Genomic DNA, 11,331 nt, shown 5'->3' on the forward strand with positions numbered 1-11,331 from the left:
GAGAAGCATTCGTATACAGTTAATTCATTTTGTCACAGCATGTTTTCTTTTAGTGAAGTCAGACCAATTACCCAGCAACCCAAAGCATGCCAGTTCCACGTGATAGCACAGGAAAAAGATCGTTAGCTGCTAACCGCCTTTACCAACATTTGCTGTGGTCGTTAAGTCTGTATGGCGAGGAAAGAAACAAGAGGGGTTGTATGGAGCGGATAAAAAAGCCTCCATTTAGTGCTTTAAGCACCCTTTCTTGCTTTGTCTGTTAGTGTAGTGTTAATACATCAGCGTGTTGAATGTGAATGGACAACAGTGGGACCTGAAGCCGACGTGTAGATCTCTTCCTGTTTGAAGTGTGATGCAATCGTCTAGGTTCAGCAGACCTATTCATTATTTTTTACCAGACTTTAGTTCAGGACACATTTATGTACTGGTGTGCTGCTAGACACTGATTGAGATGTAAAATGATTCCAGATGTGTTGTTATAATGCACTGGTGCACTCATTCTCCTGAGACCTACATAGGTACTGATTTCCTAGATATCCCTGAATGACAAAGAATTGTTTTGCTTTCAATCAAGCCAGTATAAAACCACGAGTAATTAGCCAGCTCTGTGGTGGTGACCTTAATACAACATACTCTTCTGGCTGCATTCAGCCTTCTCCTTAAATGACCCAGTAAGCAGAGCCTCCTAATTATCGTTATTGCGAGTGAAGAAACCCACCACGTTGGTAAACTGGTTAGCCTCAGAATAGTGGTTTCCTGCTTTAGTGCATTGGTGTTGGTTAAAAGGATGATCAACACGTCACCAAGCAGACAATAAAACAGCTGGGAGGAATTACTTTAGTGGGGCATGAGGACAATCTGATAATCTAGTATATCTAATCTATAGCCTAACTACTGCAGTTTAACATTCCTCAATGGAGTGAACCTTTTCCCAGCCTTTCGCTTTCCCTGCAGAGACCTAAACAACAAGGTGGACTGCAGTGCATTTATTAATACCAAGAGTATATTAGTGTATAAAAATAGCCACCTATTTTAGGATCAGATGCTAAGTCTCGATGCTGCCATGCCTTTGTAGTCCTTCTAACACATGAAGTAATAAATAATAATAATAATGATCTTTTGCCCTATAGTAATTCTAAATTGTATGGAAAGCACTGTTGCAAAGACACAAGTGTTGTGCCATAAAAAACATACATTGCGACACAGTGCTTGCGATGTATGAATGGCACGATTTGGCTAAGTGGCAAAACAAATCCTATTTTTCCATGCTTTTCCAACTTTAATACTGGAATGTACTCAACTTGTGTGTGATGGCGGTTAGCCTGTGTTAGCCTTGGTTAGAGGTAGCCACTAATTGCTAATTGCTGTCTAATTCTTACTTCCTTTTAGTCATAAATCAAATGTGATCCAGTGTAGAATTTACCTGCCAGGTGGCGGCTGGAGGCAGCAATGATAAAAAGATTAATAGGTAACCAATTTACACATGGATGTTGTTATTTTTCTATGAATATACTAAGATTACACACACACAATAGATTTCATAATAAAAAGTTAGAGCAAAAACACTATCTAATGCTTCTTTAAGGTGACTAAACCCCAGATTTTTAGACATACATACTGTAATACTGTTGCAGTGAATGATTTTTACAAGGAAATCTCTCCACCCTCCACCTCATAAGTTATGATAGAGGGATTTGACCCTCCTGCTCAGTAAAAATTTTCAGCTAAAAATGTAAAGCTGAGATAACCCAGATGACATCATCATGGTTATTTTCTCAGACATGGAAAAAAAAACTCCTCCAGAGCCACACAAGACATTAAATGACTGTTTTCACAAGCTGAAAAAATCTATCAATAGAGCTACTGTGAACAGCTTTCCTGCTCAGGAGTATAATGTTACCATTAACAGTATTGGCGTAATTACATTTATGAAAAATGGTGACTATAATCTATAACTGTTTACTTTTTCTGAATTTCTGCAGTCTGTTAGTCAACTCCTACATGAGGCCTGGCTGAGGTCTGAGGCCTGTATTGCACTTACAAACACCTGAAGATAACTACCAGCCAGTGATTGGACTACATTAAAAATATCAGAAAACATGTCAGTATTAGATTTATGCATCCTTAAGGTGTTCTAAAATAATTTCATCCATTTGTTGCTAGTGTGTTTACTGCAAATGATGATATTACAACAATGATGACTTAAATAGTCTATATATGTAATGGGTATATCTAATGTAATGAGTGCTTACAGTTAGGTTCATAGAAGTATTCAAACAATTATATAACTGTGCACACTACCACTGTAAAATAAAAAAAAAAGTCAAGAGTGGACTGAAGTGCAGAGTTTCAGTTTTAATTCAAGGAGTTTAACTAAAGTATTAAGAATTACAGTCATTTTCATACATAGTCTCCCATTTTCAGAGCGTTAAAAGTTATTGGACAGTTGTCTGACAAGCCGTTACAAATAGCAAAAACTGTAGGTGTGTTGATTGCACTGGATAGCCCACCAGCACCAAAAGGCCTGAAACATGGAAGAAGATAACGAAAGCGCATGATGACAGAATTATTTCCATTTTTAAGAAAAACAATGCCACAACATCTAACCAAGTCAAGAACACTCCCAAGGTGGTGGGTATATCACTGTCATGTAATCATGACAGATGCAAGTATGCAATCATGAGATGTCTTCAAGAATATAAACAGAGTTTACAACAAGGTGAAAAGCACTGATTTATATTCAAGAACAAGAAGGAGAGATTGGACTTTTCCTGAAAACATCTAAAACAGCCTGCACGGTTCTGGAAAAAAATCTTTGGACCTACGAAACTAGAATGATGGGGAAAATATGGAGAAGAAAAGAAACAGATCAGGATCCAAAGGATACCACACGATCTGTCAAACATGCTGGAGACAGTGTTATGCATGGTCATGTATAGCTGCCAGGGGAACAGAGGCACTCATGTTTATTGATGATGTGACCACTGTTAGAAGTAGCAGGTTCACCCAGATGTTGAAAAACTAATCAGACGTTCCTTCATGGTGCAAATGAATGATGACACAAAGGATACTGGAAAAGAGTTTCTCAAAGCAAATAACAGAGGTTATTCTTCAGTGGCCACATAAGTCAACCCAATAGAGCAGGTTCTTCATTACTAAATGCAAAACAATAGTTACGTTTAACAGTAACTAGTTTTTCCAGTTATTAGTATCTGAAAATGTGTGCAACAATTCAGAAATATAAAAGAATCATGAACAGATGATATGAACACTTTTGCCAAACTCTTTGAATTAAAGTTGAAAGTCTGCACTTCAGTTACATGTTGACAGTTTGATTTAAAGTCTGCGGTGGTGCTGTAAAAAGGCTAAATTACAAGAACTATATCAATATCCAAATATGGACCTAGCTGTGTGTTTAACTCTGTTTTTTATATTTGGAAATAAATGAGGCACTATATTAAATATGTACTCTGATATGAAAACTGCTAGAGTTTCCATGGCTTATAGACCCGCATACAGTGTTCTCCACTTTATCCACTTCATCATCTCGCTCACTTTATCAGCTTTCAATATAATTGCTTCATATCACGATTACTACACATGTATGAGAATAAACCAGGTCTTTAGGAGAGGCTTCCTATCAAATGTTTTATTTATTTGCCATAAGCTTTGGTTTTCACTTCATTCCTCTGTTGTCCTTGGAACAAGGGCCAAGAAGACTGGAAACCCCTGGAGTTTAATGGTGGGAAGTACATTAAAGAGTTTTAGGTGATCCAGAAGAAAAAGAAAAAAAATTGGAGCTTTCTGCTTTCTCGCTGCTGAGTCATTGTCTGTTCATCTAATTCTGTGTCTGGTCAAAGGCAGATCCCATTCTGTTTGTGCCAAAGTTTTGAGTTTGCCCTTTAAGCTCAAAGTGTCACAGAACTGTTGAACTGCCATAAATATTAGGGCTGTGGCATGGTTGTTGGTGCCAGACATGCTGGTCTGATTATTTCAGAAACTGCTGATATACTGGGATTTTACCCCACAATCATCTCTTGGGTTTACAGAGAATGGTCCAAAAAAGAGAAAATATCCTGTGAATTGCAGTTCTCTGTGATGTTGATGCCAAAGGTCAGAGGACAAAGACCAGACTGCTTTGAGCTGATCTGAAGGCAACCATGATTCAAATAATCACTTGTTACAACCAAGATATCCAGAAGAGCATCACTGATAAGGTCAGAATTTGGTGTCAAAAACATGAAAGCATGGATCCATACTGCCTTATTTCACCAGTTCAGAATAGCGTTGTGATGGTGTGGGGATAGTTTATTGGCCTATAGTCCCCTTAATACCAGCTGAGCACCATTTAAACACCACAGCCTACTTGAGTATTGTTGCTGACCATGTCCATCCCTTTATCATGACAGTGTACCATCATCTGATGGGTGTTTCCAGCAGGATAACACACCATGTCACAAAGCTCAGATTATCTCTGGTTTCTTGAACATGACAATGAGTTCTCTGTAGAAACTCAGTTCACTGTAACAAAATACAGTAAGTTCCAATACAAAGATGTTACTCTTTCATTTGTGAACCTGTATTTCTTTTGCAGTCGAGCTATAAATGGATCCAGACGGTATGAAAAAGAACATAAATGAGTTATAAAATGAAGCGAACAGCAGTTCCTTTGGTAGGAGTAGTAGTGCAGCATTCAGGAATCTGGTTGTATCAAGAATTCATGTCCAGGGGACCAAATAAATATTGGCTTTGAACACTGTACAAGTGTTAAATCGTTGTATTCCCACATTCAAATGACCTTAATATGGCTAAAAATAATATTAACAGCATGCACACTTAAGTATATTTGTACTTCTACAGCTCATATAGTATATTCTGGACAAGGGTGTATTTCCAAAATTAAGCAGAAGAACTTTAGTCACTGTAGTCATATCCTGAAAAAAGGAGAGCTAAAATGCATTCCTCTGTGTATTTTAGCTTTTTCCCCCCCCCTCCTCTTTCTCTTTTTTAAATATTTTGCTTTGTTATTTTAGATCCAGTGAATAAGTGTCTTAAATCTGAATTCTATCTTAAGGCCACCAGGTGGTGATAGCTGTGGTTCCATGAAGATTTTCAGTTCTATAGAAGTCTATGGGAAGATGACTTCAAGGAAGCGATGTCCATTTTTTATACCGTCTATGATGTGTGTGTATAGTTAGTCAGTTACCTTAGTATCTGCAAAATGATTTAACCACCTAGCATGATACTCTGGACATAAAATGGCATTTAAGCCAAGAATAAATGATCTATTTTGTGTGCAAATTGTATTAAAAATGCAGCTTTGCTGCAGTGTGTCTGATGTCTTATAGATATTGTTATCACAAACTAATAATAATGTAAACACAAAACCATTTTTTCTTCCCTTAAAATTTCAAATGATCACATCAGTGGTTAGTGCTAATTAGCTAACTTTAGCTAACTATAATCATGGTGTGCCACTTGTTAATTTCAGGGTTTAAACGTTTTACAACTTTAATCAAACCAAAAATTGTTACCAATATCAGAATAACAGACCAATCACTGAGCTGTGTAAACCAGGGGTAGGCAGTTGATTTGCCCAAGGGTCACAGTTAGTGCCTAATTGTAACACTTACTCTTCCCAGTTAAAGTTCATTAAGAGATAAAAATCAGCATTAAGGACTAGCTAAATCTGGTACAAAGCCTCTTTCCATTCTTTATGGGATGAATCTATTTTGTGCACGGTCTCTGAAATTTAAGCAAATTAAAAAATGAGTAGAATTGAGTTCAGGTTATTGGTGCGGCCCTCCATTTTGTTGCTGTTAGGACAGGAACAAATCTAGAAGTTTCCGTCTGGATTCAGAATTTGTAGATAGCTACAGATTTACAGTTTATATAGTTAATTGATATATTCTCAGAAATAGATTGCATGTCGTTGCCAGCTTGACCCCATTCAGTCACAAACCTATAGCACACTGATTGCCATTTTACTGTTGTTTTGGCGCACCAAAGTCACTTTGAAGCAACTCACCGTGATTAGTTATGGAACTGGTGGATTTCAAAGGCAACAGGATTGCAAGTTCATCCCACACAGTTATAATAATTTTGGTCATGCTGTGGTCTCCAATCACTTTTTTCCGTAGCGTGACTGTAATATTAGTATCTCTGTTTTGAATTTAGGCTAAACCTTAAAAAAATAACTGACAGGCAGAGGAAGAGGAGGCCAAATTTACTCTCCAGGTGGTAGTTCCAAAGTAGAAATGTGACTTCATTTATAAACTATGAATTAATAATCCAAATGCCAATTCTTGATATCACAAGCAAGACTGTGCACAACCAACACGAGCCACTGCAGATATTTTTTTTACTGGCTCATTTTAGGGGTGAAACAAGCATTCATTGTTGTATCTTACGCTGAGAAAATGTGGACGTGCACTCATTTTCTAATGTGAATAAGTTCATGTTATTCCAAAGTCAGGAATGGAAGCTGTCTGACATTCATTTGACTGGAAATTGAGCTATTGCCTAAAAAACTAGACAGTGAGTCAAAATCTTGTCTCAGCTCTGTGAAACAAGGCCGTCAAAGCCGTCCAGATGAATTAAAGGATGAATTTTTATATGACTGTAAATGACGGATTCCTTTTCTTCCACCTATTCATGCAGGTCAGGTAGCGTTAGGTCAGTGAGAATTTACAGCCACCCCCCTCCCTGGGTAATTTGCAGCTTACATTACACACTTTGAACTATGAAAAGTGCCAAACCACAGGTATTTCAGCCCCATGTTGTGAAATGGTCAAAGGAATCGGTCTTGTAATGTGTTTTCAGGAACGTTTGTCAAACGAGGGAGTGTGATGTTGAACAGAAAAACCATGTGACCACTGCAAAAAGTTGAATTCCTTCCTGCTTGTGCGTTCGATGAAGCCACAAAGCCCTGTTTTATTTCTGTGCTTGGCTTATTATTTGGATTAATATCTTCAAAACAGGCTCGCTTCGACACTTCGCCAACCAGACCAGGATGCTGCATTTGCCAACATCAGAAACTGAATATTGATCCCAGATTCTGTCTATTACTGGTTTAAAAGCACACTCTCAGACACGATAGAGGAACAAACACACACCAGCTTTACTCCTATCCAGTGTTTCTCAGAAACTATTAACACAAACAGGCTGCAGCCATAACACCAAAACCCACTGTACTCTTTACAAGGTACAACATAAAACACTGATGCGTACATTTCTTGACAGGGAAGAAAAATGATTTTATGGATGTGTGTTTGTGTGCACATCCAAAAACAGCAAATCTGAGCCAGCCAGAAGTAAAGGCTGTATAAAAGGCCAGAAGCTGAAGCAGACAGTGCAAACAATTCCCAGAATTCCTCTGAGGAGCAGAATAAACTGACCCTGGCCTTCTTCTGCCACACAGGCTGAGACACTGACGCCTCGGCGTTGTTGGGTCTAGCCTGTTATTACCGAGCATGGAGATGTGCCTGAATTTACTCGCAGTCTTGGATTAACTTGTCAGTCTTTCACTTTTAGGTGGTGCAGGCAGAGCTTCATCCCATAATGTGCTGGGTTTTTTTCTCCTCTTCATGCTGTGAGCTTCTACTCCTTGTAGTAGAGTCAATTCACAGATAATTAACCCTGAGACATAATTAAAGGAACTGAAGTAAGAGGTTAATTGGATATTTTTAAATAAATCTGCACAGCTGGTGGTACATTCACATTCTTAACCCTGGAGCATCAATTTTTGCTGTTTTGTTTTGCTGGTCTAACTCATTTACTCACAAGGTGCTTTTTGGTGTTTGTGCCACGACACACCAGCTTAAAGTGAAAAGGATCCAACACTCCTACCCCAACAAATAGGGTACTGTTGTGAAGGAGTGTGCTTTAAGTAGTCACTTGTCACCAGAACTAGTACATACAATTTCTCTCAAGACTAAAATTCCAAAACTGAGGGTACCAGTGTAGTTCCCTGGATTTAATAGGCCATTGATTTTTGGATCTGCCCCAGGTCATTCACTACATCTCTACCCCCTCCTCTCTCATACTAAAATGGTGTATTTTATTATATATACCCATACGATCAGAACAGAATTGGCTGAACTGAATGAAATCATTGAAATCATTGAAAACAATGAAGGCCAAGGTCAAATGGTTAGCCAGCCTAAGTACTCGTGTCCCCCAAGGCCTAGTATAAACGCTCTATTGTAACTGTTGCTTGCCTATTGTGCAAGCAGTTGGAACAAGATTTTGCTACTAACCCTAAAGCAGCTATGACTAAACACTATTATTTGTGTTGTAATTGACTTTCCAGTCTTTACATTTTGTCACTAATAGGGTGCCATATGTCAACAAGGCGTCACTAGTTGAGGGGCTGTGTTCGTCCGCTGTGTAGTAATGATGCTGTCATTTAAATATCACAATGGACAACTAATGTCCTTTAAATACATAAAATAACGTGTATCAACAAAGGATACGCTGACATTCAAGTTCCACTTATCCAGTGAAATGACTTCCAGAGATGCAGCTGAAGTTGACCATCACTTGAACACTTTATCAACATCGCTGGGGCCCACACCTCAGCACATCAGTGTTTTAATAATAATTTCGACTGACCTTCACGTCATACTAAAGTCAAGTTATACTGGCAGCGTCCCAGAGTGTCTGAAAGGCATTTCAGAGACTGGGAGTAGAGATGCGACTGGAGAAAGTGTGAGAGAGTTTAAACAGAGACAGAATAACAATAAGAACATGGCCAGGCCAGAAAAGGAAAATGATCAGCAAAGAAGGCTACTGTTGGTGTTAGCAGAGGGTCTGTGCCTCCTCGGCAGCTCGGCTCTGTCTGGACCCTGTTTGTCCAGCTTTGGCGGACTCTCTTTTCATGTGCCAGGAGAACAAGTTTTTATTGGCTCACGTGCAGAGAGCATGCACACACAAAGTACTGACTGAGAAGTTATTGAAGCCATGATAGAGGCTCACTGAAGTCTACAGATATTTAATCCAAAGAGCAGCAAGTCTGTCTACCTGCCTTAACACCTTGAGCCACTGCTTGCTTAGTATACACACATATATATAGTATCTCAAGATAAAGCACAACTTGTTACTCAGAACATGGAAAGCTATCCAAAGCTTATTTTGGGACCCCTTCCTGACCCCCACTGTAGGAACCACAGTTATAAACACAAAAGGGCATTACAACACATATACTTGCTGAAATGTTCAAAAACCTGTATCTGCATATCAGGTTAAAATGGATTCTAAAGCTGCTGCATGCATGGTCAGCTGATTAAAGTTCAGCAAAATTCAGCAGGCAGAGAGACTAACTGGGTCCAGGTGTGTGTGGAAGCAGTCTGGCTACTGGCATTTATAGCATTTCTGACATGAACTTTTTAAAAAAGAGCTTGCTGGCCAACTGAGGACATGTTAGCTGATGTGTCATTTGCCAGATATGTTCAGTTAATGAGAAACTGCTGAATGTAGCATCACAACCAGCAGGGATTAGATCAGATTCCAGGAGCACAAATACTGGTTACCATCATAAATCTTATTTAGATAGCACCCTAGTCTGTACATTGCATAGTATCTACAAACACTGCAGCATTACATCTGCATGATTCTGCATTTGCTCTACATTCTCAAGGGTTTGCACTATGCTAAAAAGAAGCTTTGATGGAGCTGTGATATTGCCTTACCTTAAAATGTATTTAAGAGTAAGAAGACACGTTTTGTTTCAAAGTCGTCATTCTTAGCATTCAACACCATACTTGTCTTTATAAGTTTTTTAAGCCCCCTGCAGGTTGAGCTAAGAACAGACTCTCTCTTTGGGTAGTGAAGACTTTGAACACTCACTTTCAAGCGTTTAGCACAAAGACTGCTTACTTTTGCAGAAGAGTTTGTGCCTTGCTAACATGTCTCCATGTCATGCTTTAAAGCAAGGATGGCAACTTTTTTCTTTGAGAGTTAAACAAGGTCACATTGTCTCTCTTTTAGCTCAGTCTCCAGAGCTGTGATATTCCTATCTACTGTTATTGAGGTTTTGCAGTCACACAACCACTAACTTGTCACTAGATGTGACAGTTTAAGGTCAAATGAATAAGGCCACGGTTATAGAGATCTAAACACCAGTCCATAAATACGTGGTAAACAATGCAAACAAAGGAGCAACGTGTATTTCCTGACAAGTTGGCAAAATCCCCTTGTGACTGCCATAGTTGCCCAAAGTTTAATTTCAATTTAATTCAGTTCTGTTTATATAGTACCAATTCATAACAACAGTTGCCTCAAGGCACTTTGGTAAAGACCCTAAACTAATACAGAGAAAAATGTCAAATGATTCCCTATGAGCAAGCACTTGACAACTGTGGGAAAGACAAGCTCCCTTTGTACAGGAAGAAATCTCTGGCAGAAACAGGCTCAGAGAGGAGCAGCCATCTGCTGCAACTGGTTCCATGAAACACGCTGACTTTGACTGCAAACACCTTTTACTTTAAAAACATCACACTTTTTGAAGTGTTTCTACCAGTGGGCTAGCAGTTAGTAATGTTTTTTTCCTGACGGGTCTGCAACTCATTTCTGGAGGTTGAGGCTGAAGCTAGTGGAAATCGGTCACAAAGAGTATGCTTCACCAAAAACATCCTTACGATTGCTTTAGCAGATTTCTGCGGTTGCCTGTAGTTTGCATGGAAGACAATGACTTTTCTTCAAACATTAACTACTTGCTTGAGTGGTAGGAATACTTGAGAAAGTGACAGGTAAACCAGAAATGCAAAGTAAAAGTTGGGCCTCAGCACTACAGCTAACAGATTTAAAAAGGAGCAACTTTTATTTTGAAGGTGAATGGTCTCCTTTTCCGGTTTGGACTTGTTACGACTGTTGTTGTAATTTTGTGTAATATGTAAATCTGAGTGTGCAGGTTCCTCTCCGTGAGTGGTGCATCCAGGGGACGGATCGTACAGATTGGCTAATGGCCGGGAGACAACATATAAGAAGACACCCCCATATACGGCCTGTCATTCATCCTCGGCACATCCCAGCCGGCAGACTTTGTGTTCCTTGTCTAGCTATGTTTGTTTGATGCAGGAGGATGTAGGGGTGGACTGCCTTTTTGTTTGATTACAGTTTTCTCCTGTTTTTGTTAGTTAGGGAGGTAAGTCGCTGTCATTTGGTTTAATTCTTTTTAGTAGGTAAGTTTGATTTATCCTTGAGATAGGCTCCCTTTGTTTGTTATTTTGGCCTTAGGTCCACCCCGAAGATATAATTGGCTCCCTTCCTTTGTTTTTTAACATTCACTCATTGTAAATAAATGTGTGATGTGCTGCTTGGGGTCAGATTAAT

The sequence above is a fragment of the Oreochromis niloticus genome, linkage group LG23, assembly GCF_001858045.2.
Source record: "Oreochromis niloticus isolate F11D_XX linkage group LG23, O_niloticus_UMD_NMBU, whole genome shotgun sequence".
Classification (NCBI taxonomy): domain Eukaryota; kingdom Metazoa; phylum Chordata; class Actinopteri; order Cichliformes; family Cichlidae; genus Oreochromis; species Oreochromis niloticus.